Here is a 17817-nt window from a genome sequence, read left to right on the forward strand (position 1 = left end):
TCATCTACAGAAACTGTTAACACATTTGCATCTTCGTTGTTGTAACCATCAGAAAAAGTAGCTGCATCACCATTGTCTGAATCTTGTTTCTGACTTTCAGCCTTTCTTTGTGGACAAAATCTTCTGATATGTCCTTCCTTGTTACACTTCCAACGTGTTATTTTATTTCTTGACCTTGATCTTGATCGACCATTACTCTTTCCATTTCTGTTTTGATTGCCTTCTTTCTTTTCAGATCTTCCTCTGACATTTAGACCCTCTGCTTGAGATCTTGACACTTTGGTATTGGTGTTCAAGTCCAGCTCCTTTGAATAGGCAACTCCAATCACCTCTTCCAATGACAGTTTCTTTGCCATATTTAAGTGTATCTCTTAGATTGTCATAGGCTTTTGGCAATGAATTTAACAGAAAAATTGCTTGATCCTCTTCATCGATCTTCACTTCAATAGATTCCAAATCTGAGATTTAGCTTGGTGAATTCATCAATGTTCTCATCGATCGACTTGGCTTCTTCCAGTTTGAAACCATAGAACCTTTGCTCGAGATAAATCTGATTCGGTAACGCCTTGGTCATGTACAGTTGCTCCAACTTATTCCACATTGCATACGTAGTTTTCTCCTTGAAAACCTTTCTTAACACTTGATCTTTTAGACTTAAGATGATCATGTTCTTGTCTTTCTTCAACACCTCTTCTTTTTTATTCCAATTTCCCTGAGATTTATCTCTCTTCTTTCAGAGCTTTTTCATAACCCAAATTCCCTAGATGAACCCTCATCTTTGTGCGCCAAAGACTGAAGTCGTTTTTGCCATCAAATCTCTCCACCTCAAACTTTGAAGTCGACATTCTGAATAGAATTGTTTCTGGCCAGTAAACGAGTTCTTGAATATGTTTGAACTTCGAAGTTGGATCTTTCTCATGAGATTCTTTTCAAAGGCAACAGCGACCTCTCCCAGCTCGGAACTTGGCACTGATACCAGTTGTTGAGGATTGAACCCTGTTAAATGCTCAATCATAGTAAAACAAAACAAAGAACTCACAAGTTCCAGTGTTAAGACAACAAGTTTTGCAGTCAAGACAATGTATCAAACAGTAAGAAAACTAAATGTAATGAACAGAAATGTAAGAGAAAATCAACACCCAAGAATACTTGGTTTGGAATCAACCAAGATGGTTGATCCTACATCCAAGGCGAGGCAGAAAACCTCAGTCAAATCCACTATCAGTAAGAACAGATTACACCCTCAAAGATCACTCAAGTGTACGAACACAATACACTTTCTCTTTCAGCTCACACAAGAATCCTCTCAATTCTCACAAATGAACTCTCTCTCATCTATCTACAATGAATCTAGTGAATACACCACAATCTAACCTAAATCCAATATGAATTTAGGCTATATATAGTAGATGATGAGTGTTGGAGAGCTTTTGAATCTTCTAACTGACTTCAAGTAGTCATAACATATTTGATGGCTGTTGAGACTGTGAGCTGATGAGTTAGTTTCAGCCTAACTAACTACTGCCATGTTGGCAATCCGAGTGATGTAATATGATTGGGACTTTGGATGATGACTCATATTTCACAATGACGTTGATTTTGGCTTGTAAATAGACATTTATGCTAATAATAATGCGTAAAGAAAATGTTGGGGGAGAACTAGAAAAATATTGTCTAGTTGTGAAATCGAGGAAAGCAAAGCGTTTATTGATGACGATCTCATAGAAAATGATATAAGCATGATTGTTTGGCTTCAAATAATGTATAGCAAATTGAGCATTCGATCTGTGCGAAATGCTTTGAGGAATCAGTGGCATGCAAATTGCAAAAGTTTTGGGGACCGGATAATAAAGAACTTTTTCAATGGTGAATCTTTATCAACCACATTTATGTTATGAAAAAAATAATAATATCATAAGCTGATAAATTTTGAATCTTTCAACGGTCTCAACCTTGTTGATTTGTAGTAGTTGCAGCTGGCAATTGTTGGTTTAGGAAATGAGTGCCATTTAGTAAAAGTTTAGAAACAACTTAATAGCCAAAACAATTGCAGGTTCACTTCTCAGTTCAAAGATGAATATAAGATTCATCGTGATCGAACATGCAAGGGAACAGGGCTATGTACTTGAAATGACAAGTAAGATATTCCTTAACTTCCTTTATTATTTCCTTCATAATAGATGGTTTCAGGTATGAGAATTTTCACCACCAGGAAGTGATAATACATGTAGAATTAGTACACCAACTCTTAAACCAATGAGCTTGTATGAATTTGAAAAGATGTCAACTCACTCTACAAAATTATTCTATAATATAGTTATGGACACAAGACTTTCCCAATTGATTGAAATAATAGAAAAAAGAACAAAAAAAATTCATACAATAAATGGTCAGTCTAATATATGGGGGATATCCAAATACTAATCATTTAGAGAACTTTGGTTCATTTATAAGTTTGAGCTGGGAGTGAAATGTAACTTTTGGAGTAAAATTCGTTATAAGGTAGAATCTTAACACTTTCTTTGAATTTTCTTTCAGTTGATAGTAAAGAGGTCGGAAGTATCTAGAGCAAATTCCTGTGTAGTCAATTTTGGATCGTTATATTGGAGAAGATCCATTTGATAAACAAGCCAAAGAAGATGTTAAGCTCAATGTAGCCTCACTTCTTCAAAAATAGGGAAAAGTTCTTTTAAATGTAATGAAACCTGTCGATTACAGAGTAAGGCTTCAATTTTTTAATTTTTTTTTTAATTTTTGTAAGTCTTAGTTATAACTCCTCATGCTTTAATGTTACCTGCGTTAATGTTACCTAATAAGATTAGAGTGTAACCCCGCTTAAAGTTTATTGGCCATTGAATTTATGCTCTTGTTTACTTGGCCTTTTTTAATAATGAGCAAATTGTGGGAAAGAATCCATTTGTAGTAACATGTTGATTAGTGCTCAAAAATGCAAATTCATTAGTTTTAAAATATAAGATAAATTAAGTTTTAATTAATATTTTTATGAATTTATTGTAATATTTGTTTTAATTGAAAATATTAATTTTTAATTTAATTTATATTTAATTTTCAGGAAATAATTTGCATTTGGACAATAATAAAAAGATAGAAGAAAGAAATAGTTAAAATTGACAAAAAGAGAAGAGGAAATGGTATTCTTGAGATTAAAGCCCAACTGAAGGAGAAGCCCAGGCCCATTTTCCTCCCCAGCCCACTGAAGTCGAGCCGAGCCCCCAAGCCGAGTCGAGCCTGCGAGCTGCCTGACGCTGCTAGCTTCTCCTCGCACCACGCGTCCCAGCTCCTCACCTGCCACTTGTCCTCAGCAATTCTCACCAGCCCAGCAGCTTCACTCCGTGTCATTCCCAGCAGCAAACCCAGCAACCTCTCACATCCAAATCCCAACAGACCCAACGCATCGATTCCCCAATCTGCAGGCCCATCCGAAGTTTCCTCCTCCAGTGGCCCAACGCAGCAAACCCATAGGACCCAACTCTCCCAGCCAGCCGCCTACGTGGCACTTCCCCATTGGCTGGGAATGGGTCAAAACCTTCTTGTGTCACAAGCCACTTTCAACCCATGTTTTGTGAGTATTGGGCTTTGCAAAATTGTTATTTTAAGCTTTAAAGCTCATGTTTTTGTGGTATTTTAAAAAAGGAAAAAAATGACCATACACCAAAATAGCTAGGTTAATATTAATAATAAGATTTGATTTTTTAAAATCATATTTTATTATTAATATTTCAGATTTATTTTGTAAACTCCATTTTGTTGTTTAATTTCTTTTTAGTCATTTTCTCCTTTTATAAATATGGACTCCTTCTTCACACTTAGTATGTAATTTTGAGAGTAAAGAAACTATAGAAAAATTTCTGCTCACTTTCTTCTCATATTTTCTTCTTAGAATTTTGTGAGAATCATGACCATAATGGCCTAATCTTCCTAGGAAGGTTATGGATGGTTCCATATGCTAGTGATGTTATTTTGCTATTTTGATTTACTATGTTCTTAATGTAAATAATATTTGAGTTATTTATGTTCTTTTATCTTCATCTCTATTTTGTTATCTTTTTTTACTTATGCTAATAGTATATAGAATTAGTCATGCTCTTTTTATGTGCTTCTAATTAGTAAAAGTAATATTGATATATAATTTTATGTCTAATCTTCTATTGCATTATTGCCCTGAGGTATTTTGTAATTTTTAGATTTTTCATAAGATTAACATTGTGCTTTTATAGTAAAAAACTTTATAACTCAAATGGACTTTTGTTATAAAAGAATATGGACTTTAATGTTAGATTTTCCAAGTAAATGTTGGGATGTGAACTATTTACTTGTGACAAAGCAAGTATATGGATGATTCTTGAAACCTTTCAATTTCTCAAACTCTTGATTACATCTTACCTTTATGTCACCTATCTCATTTTATCATTTTATAAAAAAGACAACATCAAAATCTCAAATCTATTTTCATTTCCATCTTTTTATTTATTTATTGTTACTAATTTTTGTGTTATTTTCTACTAATCTTTTGAGTTTAGGTTACTTGTGGATCGACTGCCCGATTATACAACAACCACCGTTTAGTGGTTGTCACGATTTGGGCGTTAAACACCTGTGTACGTGTTTTTTGCCTTAGAACAAACAATGTACTGTGTTGTTGCCAAACTAGCTTATGGATCTCATAAACAAAATGAATGAACGGGGTTCACCTTCAGAAATAAATCTCTTCTTAATCCAGTGTAACAAGCAAGTAATAATACATGTAATTGGCAATTAAAAAAAAAGTCCAGTTCAAGTTTGCTACAGCCAAAGCTCAAGCATTTACATCTATATTGGCAATCTCTACTCTTTCAGCAACTCCTGAAAAATAAGCAAACAAGCAGACATAGACTTCATATATGAATACAATAAAACATGCCTAGTATGTAGGCAAATCCAATAGCAAATACTGCTTAAAAAATGGTATGATGACTAACCTTTCTCGCAAAACTAAAAAGCCAAAGGAATGTAGATATTGAAAAGCTTCCCCTTATAGGACAACAATAATTGTAAGACTTGTACATTCTCTTTCTGTTTGAAAATGGTCTCAATCTTCTTCATATGCTCATCTATCAATTTCTACACAAAAAATCAATGTAGAAAAATTAGTATTTAACTTAAAAACGTAGAGGAAATGAAATAAATTTAAAAAAGAAATAACAAAAGAAAGAAACCCTCTTTTCTTTGCAACTATACTATAGATACGCCTATAGATAAAATTCTTAAGATACTGTGTAACTAACTTCACAACAAATTAAAATATTAACTTTTTTTTAATCAACTTCATTCAACATAGAAGGGATACATAGGTCTAGGCAACTCTGCATAAACAATTACAAATGCACAGAGAGGAACTTCCTATAACCACACACAATTTAGGCAATTCTTTAAGCCAAATTTATCAAGAGTGTGAGCCACTCTATTAGCAATGTGGGGAATGAAAAATCTTACAGCAGTAATCAATATATTCCAATATGTAGAAATCATTAATAACCATTTCCTAACCAAGAACCCCCAACAACTATTTTGCATATCAGAAATAACAGAGATGCAATCTGAAGTTACAAATATATATAAAAAAAACATTAACTTTATGGAAGTGAAATTTTTTGTAGAATTACTTTCCTTCCTCAGCCTGTTTTGCTACAACTTTTGACAATTCCTAAATTCACAAATCAGCAATGCCATATTAAAAAAAAAGCAACAACAAAAATACTACAACTGAGTTTGTTTAGAAGCATCTTTTGAGTGCTTTATTGATTCTCAACAAAAGTTAAGAGATCTTTAAACAAAAAGGGAATACCTTCCTTCTATCTAATCTTATAACATCGCCATCATTGTTTGGTGTTGTTGACGTAGTTTCAACACCAAGACTCACAAATGCAACAAATCTGAAAAACTCTAATATAAACTAGAACTTTGTTAGACGTAGATTCAACACCAAAACTCACAGATGCAACAAATCTGGAAAAACATAAATACAAACCAGAACTTAATTCACTCAATTAGAGTGCAAAGCGAAATGAAAACAAATAATGGAAAGAACACACCGAAATTATCTTGGTTCAGCAACAATTTATTGTCTACATCCAGCAGAGCTAGTCCACTATAAAGATCAGATTACAAGCCTAATCACAGAGATCTCAACTCTTCTTTGAGCAACTATTTCTTGAGTACAAAACTCAGCCAAGGCTTCTCTTGAACCATACACCTTAACTCTCACACAATACTCCAAGAACTCTCAAACACTCAGAAGAACTCTCTCGTCACGTATACATATCTCTCTCTTTCTCAGCTTTTCTAAAAAATGAATCACTTCCCACAATATGAAATAAAGGACTTATATAGCCACTTGACACCTAGACAGCTAAATATTGTTACAATTAAATAATAGTTGTTATAAACAAAAAAGAAAAAAGTTGTGAGAATTACTCCACAAATCCACCTTAATTCTTGCAACTTGAATCTGAATATTGATGAGTGGACATCCTAGCTCAGTACCCTCTTCATTTCTCTCCAAGTTGGATCAAGTTTAAACAATGCCTAAACTTGTCCAAAGTCAATACTTTAATTCCCAAGGCAGCAGGGTTCTCTTCAGTGGGAACCTTTTCCAATTTGATCACTTGTTGATAAATCTTTTCTCTAATCCAAAACATTTGAATATCAATGTGTTTGGACTTCTCATGATATGAAGGATTTTTGCACAAATGTATTGAAGACTGGCTGTCTGAAAATACAGTAGCTCTTCCCTTCAAAATCTTCAATTCTTGTAACAATCCCTATAGCCAAATCGCTTCCTTGAAGGCCTCGGTAGTTGCCATAAATTCTGACTCTGTAGTGGAGAGTGCAACGACGGGTTGTAGCTGAGATTTCCAACAAATACTATTACCATTCAGTTGGAAAATATAAGAAGTTAAGGACTTTCTATTATCCTTATTAGCTGCATAATCGGCATCAACAAATCCTTCTAGAGTAGCTTATTTTTGCTAACCTGAAAGAATTAACCCACAATCCATTGTACCTTTAATATATCTCAGCAACCATTTGACTACTTCCCAATGTTGAATCCTCAGATTTGACATGTATCTACTTAACACAGTCATAGCATGAGCCATGTCAGGTCTTATGCTAATCATGGCAAACATCATACTTCCTACAGCAATAGCATAAGGTATCTTTGCCATCTTTTCCCTTTCTTCTTCTGTCTTTGGTGATTGATCAGCTGTCAAATTGAAGTGTCCTGCAAATGGTAGCTTTACTGGTTTGGCATCCAACATATTGAAAATCTGTAGCACCTTTCTAAAGTATCCCCTTTGTGACAACACCATCTTCCTCTTCAATCTATCTCTATGTATCTCAATGCCAAGAATCTTCTTTGCCATTCTGAGATCTTTCATCTCAAACTCATTGTGTAATTTTTTCTTCAGCCAACTCACTTTCTCCTTTTCCGTGCTAATCAAGAGCATATCATCTACATATATTAGTAGATAGATAGCTTCAACTTTCTCTAAGTCCTTATAATACAAGCATGCATCAAAGTTGGACTTTGTGAACCAAAGTGAGGTAATAAACATGTCGAATCTCTTATTCTATTGCCGAGGAGATCGCTTCAGCCCATAAAGTGACTTCTTAAGTTGACACACTAGATATTTCTCTAGTTTCTCCACCTTGAATCCCTCAGGTTGTTCCATAAAAAATAGTTTCTTCAAGATTCCCATGTAAAAACAATGTCTTTACATCCATTTGGTCCACCTCAAAATCATGAATGGTAGCTAATGAAAGTAAAATTTTGATTGTTTTAAACTTAGCCACAAGTGAGAATATGTCAGTATAGTCCACTCCTTCCTCTTGAATGAACCCTTTTGCAACAACTCTTGCTTTGTACCTGGCTGATTCCTCACTTGAAATACCTTCTTTAATTTTGAAAATTCATTTGTATGAAACAACCTTCTTCTCTGCTGGCCTTTCCACCAAATCCCATGTTTTGTTCTTCCTAAGAGAATCCATTTCCTCTTGCATGGCTGCTTTCCATTTATTTGACTCCTTGCTCATTAATGCTTCTTTAATAGTTGCTGGTTCTTGAGCATTTTCTGTCATAATAGTTGTGTTCAATGCAAATGCAAACAAATCCACCTCATCCCCAAATCTAGTTACTGGCTTGATCTCTCTCTTGTCTCTATCTTTAACCAATCAGTAATCAGCTAAAGGATGCATATGATTTGATCTTGTAGTGTTTTCAATCTTAGCACTTGAACTTGAACTCCTAGTCTCATCTGTCAAACCATTGGGTTCATCTTTCAAACCACTCGATTCATCTTTTTCATTCTCAGATGCAACAATTCTGGGAAGTTGAACTTCAAATTCAATCATCTCACCATCACTGCCATTTATACATGCATCATGAACAGAATCTCCCTTCACTTTGTTCAAGTGTGGAAAGTTAGTCTCATCAAATACCACATCCCTACTTACAATGACCTTAAAGTGACTGTCTTCTAGAGAGCACAACCTATATCCCTTAGTATCTTCTAGATATCCTAGAAACAAGCATTTGATAGATCTTGACTCCAATTTATCACCTCTTTTATGTGCATAAGCTACACATCCAAAGGATCTAAGGTGTGACAACTTGGTTTCTTATTAGTCCACAATTCCTCAGGTGTTTTCAAATCAGTTTTCATATTAGGACTTCTATTAACAAGATATCATGCAATTGCTAAAGCCTCACCCCAAAATATTTTTGACAAAACAACCCCTAAAAGTAAGCATCTAGCCTTGTTTAAAAGAGTCATATTCATTCTCTCAGCTACACCGTTTTGTTGAGGGGTATGTATAACTATTCTATGTCTTTCTATACCCTATTCTTTCCATAAAAAATTAAATTCATGGTTTATAAACTCTAGACCATTATCTGTTCTTAAAACTTTAACTCTTAGTCCAGTTTGATTTTCAATAAGTAATTTCCATTCTTTAAACTTAGTTATGCATTTAGATTTTTCCTTTAACAAATACACCCAAACCTTACGGCTATAGTCATCTAAAATAGAGAGAAAATACCTCTTTCCACCATGAGTTGAGACACGGCTTGCACCCCATAGATCTGCATGGACACAATCAAGAAATTGTTTTGATTTGTGCTTGCTGAGTTTGAACTTCAATCTATGTTGTTTTCCTCTTATGCAAGTCTCATAAAATTTTAGACTCCCGAGTTTATGTTTCTCCAATAATCCTTGTTTATACAACTCTTGCAATCCTTGTTCACTAATGTGGCCCATTCTCACATGCCACAATTCAGTAAGTTCATCAACTTGCTTTACAACAACAGCTTCTCCTTTCAAGATAGTTTTTCCTGCCTAAAAATATAAATCATTTCTCTTAGTTGCTTTCATAATAATAAGGGAACCTTTACTTACTCTGAGAACTCCATGTTTGGATTTGCACTCAAGCCCTTCATCATCAAATGTTCCAAGTGAGATCAAATTTCTCCTCAAATCTGGAACATGTCTAACATTCTCAAGTATTCTTACTGTTCCATCAAAGTGCTCTATTGCTATTGAGCCAATTCCTTCAACCAAGCATGATTGATTGTTTCCCATCAAAACTCTGCCTTTATGAGCTTTATATTCATTGAACCACTCTCTAATCGGACACATGTGGTAGTACATCCAGAATCCATTATCCAATCATCTGAGTTCCCTTCATTTGAGATTGAATATAATTCCCCATCTAAGTCTTCATTCTCCTTAGCTATAGATGTTGAATCTTGGTTTGAATTCTCCTTCATTTGCTTATTTAATTCCCAACAAAATCTCTTGATGTGTCCAACCTTTCTGCAGTTGAAACATTTCTTTGGTTCACGCCCCCTGGATCTAGCTGGAGACTTCCACCTTGGCCTACGGTGATCTCTTAGCATGCTGAAATCTCTCCCTCTTAGTTCTTTCTTGAACGGTCTTCCTCTTGTTAAAAACACCTCTTCTTTGTTCTTCTCTTTTTCTAGTTGCAACTCAAATTCTTTAGCTTTGATAGCACCAAGAACATCTTCAAGGGATATTGATTCACACCCATACTTCACGGCTGACTTCACCTCTCTATAAGATTCAGGTAAAGCCTGCAACAAAATCACAGCTTGAGATTCCTCATCAATTTTAAAATCAATATTAGACAAGTCAAGTATTATTTGATTAAAAATGTCAATGTTAGCATCAAGGGATAGGGATGGATTCATTTTGAATCCATATAATCGTTCAAGTAAATTGATTTTGTTTGACACAGAAGGTGTCATATACAACTGCTCTAATTTCTCCCAAACACCAAAGGCAGTCTTCTCGGATTGCACTTTTCTGATGACACTGTCTGACAAATGAAGGATGATCATGTAATATGCTAACTCCTGCAATTCTTCAAGTTCATCATCCTTGTCTTTATACTTTTCCTTTAGTTTCTTTTGATCACCAATAACCTTGGAAAGTTTCTGATGAACAAGCAGCCTCTTCAACTTTTCTCTCAACAAACTGAAATCACCACTGCCATCAAACTTCTCCAGTTCAAGATTTGTTGTTGCCATGAGTTCTTGATCAATCTTGGTTGACTCTTGACAAATTTCTTTAAGAATCGGAACCTAGCTTTGATTTGTTGACGTAGTTTCAACACCAAGACTCACAAATGCAACAAATCTGGAAAACTCTAATATAAACCATAACTTTGTTAGACGTAGATTCAACACCAAAACTAACAGATGCAACAAATCTGGAAAAACGTAAATACAAACCAGAACTTAATTCAATCAGATAGAGTGCAGAGCGAAATGAAAACAAATAATGGAAATAACACACTGAAATTATTCTGGTTCAGCAACAATTTGTTGCCTACATCCAGCAGAGCTAGTCCACTATAAAGATCATATTACAAGCCTAATCACAGAGATCTTAACTCTTCTTTGAGCAACTATTTCTTGAGTACAAAACACAGCCAAAGCTTCTCTTGAACCATACACCTTAACTCTCACACTATACTCCAAGAACTCTGAAACACTTAGAAGAACTCTCTCCTCACGTATACAGATCTCTCTCTCTCAGCTTTTCTAAAAAATGAATCACCTCCCACAATATAAAATAAAGGACTAACTTATATAGCCACTTGACACCTAGACAACTAAATATTATTACAACTAAATAATAGTTGTTAGGTTTGTTATAAACAAAAAAGAAAAAAGTTGTGAGAATTACTCCACAGGTGTCATACCAAGATCGGAACTGACTATTGCTTTCTCTATAGCCTTCAAGCTGAAATATAGATGATTACAGATAAAACAGAATAACATATTTTATATATGAAAAGTTTTCTAGCTTTGAGGTGACAATGAGAAAGGCAATTAAGAAAATATCCATGCCGTTCTCTAAGGCAAGCCAGCATATATTGCCAAAAATCGAATTAGAATGATATGCTGATATTGTAAAATTCCAAGCTCTTTTCAAACCCAATAATATATGGAATATATGGATTTGTCATATGGCTGGACCATGAGGGAACTTGTATTAGGAGTACTGATTTGAGCAATGCTCTTCAAAGTAACTCGAGTTCCATAGTACTCTGCCTAGAAAATCAGCCAGTAAAAGATGTTCTTTGTATAACTATCAACAACACAGTTCATGTCTAACAGACTTTTGGGTAATATTGAACTGTCTATCACTTCCAAATAATCAAAGTTATTCTCTAAACAATTAACTTAAAAAAAAAAAAAAAGATGAATTAAAAATCTGGACTACCATAAAATAAACATCCATTAGATTATAATCAAAGAGAGAAAGAAAAACCTGGCTTAGAGAGCGCAATGGAAGAATATACTCGTATTCTGTTCAAGATTTCTTCGATCAGTTAAGCAGCGTACAAAATCCCTCTATCATACCCATTCTATTTCTTTATCAATTTAAGAAATTATCTGTTAACAATAGGCACACCGCAGCAACTATGTGCCCATGAAATTTGGGCCATCTATTACAATATCAACAGTAAATAAAACGGGTGCGGTTGATTCGTACAACCGCACCACCGGACCAAAGAAACAATCTTATATCTCTTCTATATAATAAGTATGTGGATAAGAAAAATTATTCATTTTAACGATTTTTTATTTTTTTAATGTTAATTTTAACAAAATATTCTTATATTTAATAGAATTATTGATTTTAACGATTTTTTATTTTTTTTAATGTAAACTTTAACGGAATATTCTTATATTTAAGATAATATTCGTATATTTAACAGAAGTTTCTAAACACTTAAACTTAAATAAAATAAAATAAATAATTAAAAAAATTAAAATATGATATTTTTTAAATATTTTATAATGATAATTATTTATAAATAATAAATAATTAAATAAATTAAAATATGATATTTTCAGATATTTTACGATAATAATTATTTAAAAATAATAAAATCATACGTTTTATAACTTAAATAAAATTTAATTAAACTTAAACTCACTTGTTAGAATAATATCATATTAAACATATAATATAATCTACTGTAAATTAGCAAAAAAAAAATATTTAAAAAAACTAGCAAGAAACTTAAATTTAAAATCTACGTATAATATTTAATATTACATTAAACATATAATATATAATCTATTGTTGTCACTCCCAAATTCAAAAACTATAACAAACATAAACTTTAACAAAAATAAAAAATTATTTAATTAAAATAGGATATGTATTTCAAAATTTATATGACATTAATATAAATTTAATAAAAATAATTAATAAATTCTATAAATAAAACTAAGCAAACGTGCATATTGCACGTTGCTTGTGTCTAGTTTATATATATATATATATATATCTTTTAAATAAAGTGTGTAGATAATGAAAATTCTTGGTTTTAACGATTTATTTGGTTAACTTTGACGGAATATTCTAAATATTTAATGGAATATTCTTTTAAATTAATTAAAAAATATATTTATTAAATATATTAATATAAATTCAGAATATACCTTTAAAATTAATTAAAAGTATATTTATTAATTATATTAATATAAATTCAAATTCAAATGTTTTAAAATATCATTATTATAATAACATATAATACAAAACTAGATATTTAATAATTATATTTGTTGTCCCTCGATTTGGTTAACGACACCTCATCACTAAAAACGATAGAAATAAAATGAATTGAACTCAATAAGGTAAACAACACCAAGATTTATAGTGGTTCGGCCCCAAAGAATGGTAATGACCTATGTCCACTTCGTGTTCTTATTAATGTAGAACTTCAAAGCCTGGGATCAGGGAACTAGGGTTCACGAGTTTCACAAGGTTGAAGATGAGTACAAGTTTCGTGGATAAAAACACTATCTTTCTCTCTTGATTACAAAATGATTCATCTCCTTAAATAAATCCCACGAGTCTATTTATAGGCTCAATGATGTACATGTGGGCTTATGGGCCGTCATGTACTTGTGTTACAAGCATATTCAAATAATAACATAAATAATATTTACATATAAAGAAAGTCAAATATCCTAGAAATATCTAACTCATAACTGCATTTGAATTCTGGCTTCGGTCCTACGAGTAGATCTGGTCGTATATGTCAACACATCTTCTTTCTTGTGCCCATCGAGAAGCTTAATTTTCCTCTTGATAATCTTATCGTTTTTCGACTAGGTCTTTAGCAATAATCAGTCATGTGCAATCCATGTGCGCTCCAATCGTGCCACATCATCACACAAATATTTTGGGTAAATATTTGACCCCCAAGTTTATTTTAATGCGATCAACATTTAATAAACTTATTCGACTAGAAATCCAGTTGACATGTTGCATCTGTCAGTACTTACTTTTTCGAAAAGGTAAGTCATCATTGCCCTTTCGGCTCCCCAGACACGTTTCAACAGTTATTACGATTTCTTATGTATTAAAAATCGATTCTCATCATTACTTTGCATAAAACTCCGAACAATATAAATATAAGCCCCCTTACTTCTTTTCATTTTTTACCCGAGTCTTCTCTCTCCTCAAGAACACTCGAGAAAACCTCCAATAAACCCAGCAACTTCAGTTCGACCCGAGGCACTCTTTGATCAACTTTGAATACCACCTTCATACTTCTTTCAAAAATTCATGTTTCGAGTAAGTTTTCGAATCTCCTCTTAATTTTACAGTAGATTTCATGTATTTTGCCTCTGATTTACACATTTTCACTACTGGGTTTATACTGTTCTTGAGAAATTTTTGGATAATCAGATTTAGGCAAAAATACATAGGATGACTATACTAGAGTAAGGATTTTAGGCAGTATAATGTACAAGACAATGTTTAGAAGGAGTGTTGAGGTGTATTTGCACTGATTTCAGGTCCAAAATTGAAGTGAAAATTAAATTTTGGATATTTCAGAAAAATTGGGTTTTTCCCGCCTATTTTCGGAGTTGAAATTTTTTTCTGAAAAAACTTTTCAAACTCACCTTGTGATCCATTTGTCCACCCTGCTCGCATGTTTATTGTGTTTTTATCAGGATGCTGGTGGTTGTATAAAATCTTAACTTTTATACACGAGCAGCGTTATCCTTGCTTTTCTTTTTCTCTAATCTATTGGTCGTAGACGCTCACTTCCCCTTTACTCTTCTCAGATATTCATGCATGATCCCTGGGGAGGTAATGTTAGAGAATATATTTTGTAATTGCTCAATGGAAAAGTGGAAAAACCAATATACAACTCTATGCAAAAATTACAATGGACAAGGTAATTGATTAAATAAATATTACAACTCAATGACCAACAATACAAGTAAATGTAGAAAAGAGAGAAAAAAGAGAATTATAAGAACTAAAACTCTAAAACAAAAGATACCAATAAATATGTAAATGGAAATAGAAGAAGAGGATTACAAACTCAATACTATAATAATACAAGTAAATAAGAAGAACAAGAAGAACAAAAGAATGAAGACACAAACAAACTCTCACACAACCAAAGTGTAGAGTAGTGGGGATCACCAACTTGAACAAGGTTCAAGACCTTTGTCCAAAAACTTATTTCCCCCTATTCTCTAAGCACTAAGGCTCTCTAGGAAATAGCTCTCTGGAATTATCAAGCCTTTTGGTGAATTTTTCAGCCAAGTGCTTTGTGGATGAAAATTGGTGTGTCATACAAGTGAGCATTAGGCTCCTATTTATAGAGTTTGAGATACCCTTTGGATTTCAAATTCCACCAACCCCCATGGTTGTTACCAATATTTAATTGGATTAATATGAAATTAAAATTGAGATTTGAGAGTTATTTGGGTTTTTAGAACCGTTCAACACATTTGGAAAAAACTGAAAATTTGGCCTGAAATGCACCTGTGGCCGCGGCCACTGCTCTCTGTCCCCCAGGCCGCAGCCACCATCATTCAGTGGCCGCGGCCACAGCCCATTTTCTGCACTTGAAAATGTGCTGTTTTTCCAAACAGTTCCAAACCCTCCCAAATGATTTTGTAACTCCCAAAACACATTATTGGGGTTAAAATCATATCTCCAATAGCCATATTTCATAATGGCTTTATGAAATCCAATCTCAAATGTGTAACATATAATATACACATTATTGGGTAATATTTGGGAGTTACAAATTTGTAACTCCAAAATATGTCACATTTGGGCACACACATGTGTCCAATTTTGTGACTCTCAATAATATGTTACAAGGTGTGACAAATCACATTTTGTCACATTATTTAATCTAATATTATATTATATGAAATAATATAACATTCCCCCACTAGATTAAATAATCACTTTTTGTAAGACTTATTTAATCAATCAAACATTATATTAAAATATAATATTCCCCCACTTGATTAAATAATCACTCTCTATAGAAACATTTGCATTGGTGCATAAAGTAAAATGTCTTTCGACTTGAATTTTACCTTGGTGTAATTATCACAAAGTTTGTTGAAATTTTGGTTGCCGAAGCATTGAACCACTATCCCTTGATAACAAACCAGTGATAACACACACACATTTGCTATGTTCACTTGATACCTCAATGTCTCGCTTTTGCACCGTTAATGGCCATGTGCACATTCCATTCATAGACTTTTCTTGAGAATGACTCCCAATTCTCATGAGGGGCGGCACCACCCCTAGGTCTATATAGGTAGAATTCTTACAGTATTTTGTTACCCTAAAATACTTGTCTTTTCAAGACTGAGTTCTATTAAAAAAACCTTTCGGTTTTAACCCTCATTTTGGTAACACACTAGTACTCATATCTCAGATGGGACAGGATTTGAGTACTACTATCTATTCACTTGATTGACTTGTTATTACCTATTGAACCTAATACTAGTTTGGTTACTAGTATTAAGATAGGTTACCATCAACCGTAAATCTCTTTAGGGAGTCTAAGTCCCACCCCTTGAAATGTAAAAATGATTTTATTTGAAACATTTCTTTTCTCATGTATGCATACTTAGACACTCTCATTATTTTATTCAAACTTTGTTGCTAGCCATAGTTTGATTAAAATAGTTACCCCTTTAAAATAGTAATTTTGACCATAGTCAACACCCCCACTATTTTATAGTTTAATATCCAAGATAAACATTTGAATATTAATTCTAGAAACCTCTTTGTTTCTAAAATTCTCCTTTATGTTTTAAATTGATTCCTTCTTGAATCAAAATATTACAAACAGTAACATTAGACACCAAGCATGTCTAGATTTATCCATTCTATATATAGCGAATGTGATTTAGAATGTAGAATTCCAAATCACCTATTTGATAGGATGACCAAATTAATCAATTGATTAACAACAAAATAAATTGATTAACATTGGAGCATCACCCCCACATTTCTCACATAGTGATAATAAAATACCACTTTAAAATAGAAATGTCTTTATTTCTAATAAGTCATTTGTCCTCCAAGATAAATCTAGACCTATGATTCTCAAAGTTCATCATGAGTCTTTAAGCTTCATGATAAACACTCAATAGATCAAGATAAAAAACCTCAATGTTTATCTTGATTCATTTACTTGCTAAAGCAAGGCACACTTATTTGAAAGTAACTTTCACTTGGTTGCTTTCTTTTATATATTTCACAAAATAAAATGTGAACACGAGTGTAATGTGAGAATTTCTCAAACAAATAATCACATTATGAAATAATAGGTCTACACACTTACCTATTATTTTAACAAGTTCATTTTGAAACTTTGTTAATGTCTCACACAAATGTCTCATAGCAAAATAAAGAACCATCATAGAATAATACTTTAATTTTATTGATAGCTTTCAAGAGTACAAGCTTTATTACAAAATAACAATTTTCCCAATATGGCACATAAACATGGTAATCATGCTAGGATCTCTTCTTCCTTTTCTATAGCATTTACCTCATTCTCATGTGGGTCCTTTCGGTACCTACACACTCTAGCATAGTGCCCGGGTTTTCCACAAACAAAACAATGACCTCTCACGTCTTTGAATTGTCCATGATCTTTCTTTGGACCTAAAGGGTTCCCACTAACCCTTTTGTTGTTTTTGTTGCCCTTTGAATGTTTGTGTGAAATCGCATTGGCCTTGGAAGTCTCATCTTTAGACTCATTCACACCCTTGTCTCTTATTCTTGATTCCTCTTCAATTCTAATGTGTTTTTGGATCTCTTCCAAAGTGTAATCCTCATTCTTATGGAGGATTCTTTTCCTATAGCTCCTCCAAGTTGGTGGTAATTTTGCCACTATTACACCAACTTGGAAGGCCTCGGGAAGCTCAATCTT

At 33.2% G+C, this 17817-nt stretch overlaps 1 pseudogene; it reads left to right on the forward strand.

The window, feature by feature from the left end:
• The first annotated feature begins 1526 nt into the window (after positions 1 to 1526).
• LOC133805751 (fatty-acid-binding protein 1-like) lies at positions 1527 to 2677 on the forward strand (annotated as a pseudogene).
• The last annotated feature ends 15140 nt before the right edge of the window (positions 2678 to 17817 follow it).

The sequence above is a fragment of the Humulus lupulus genome, chromosome X (assembly GCF_963169125.1).
Source record: "Humulus lupulus chromosome X, drHumLupu1.1, whole genome shotgun sequence".
In the NCBI taxonomy this organism is placed as follows: domain Eukaryota; kingdom Viridiplantae; phylum Streptophyta; class Magnoliopsida; order Rosales; family Cannabaceae; genus Humulus; species Humulus lupulus.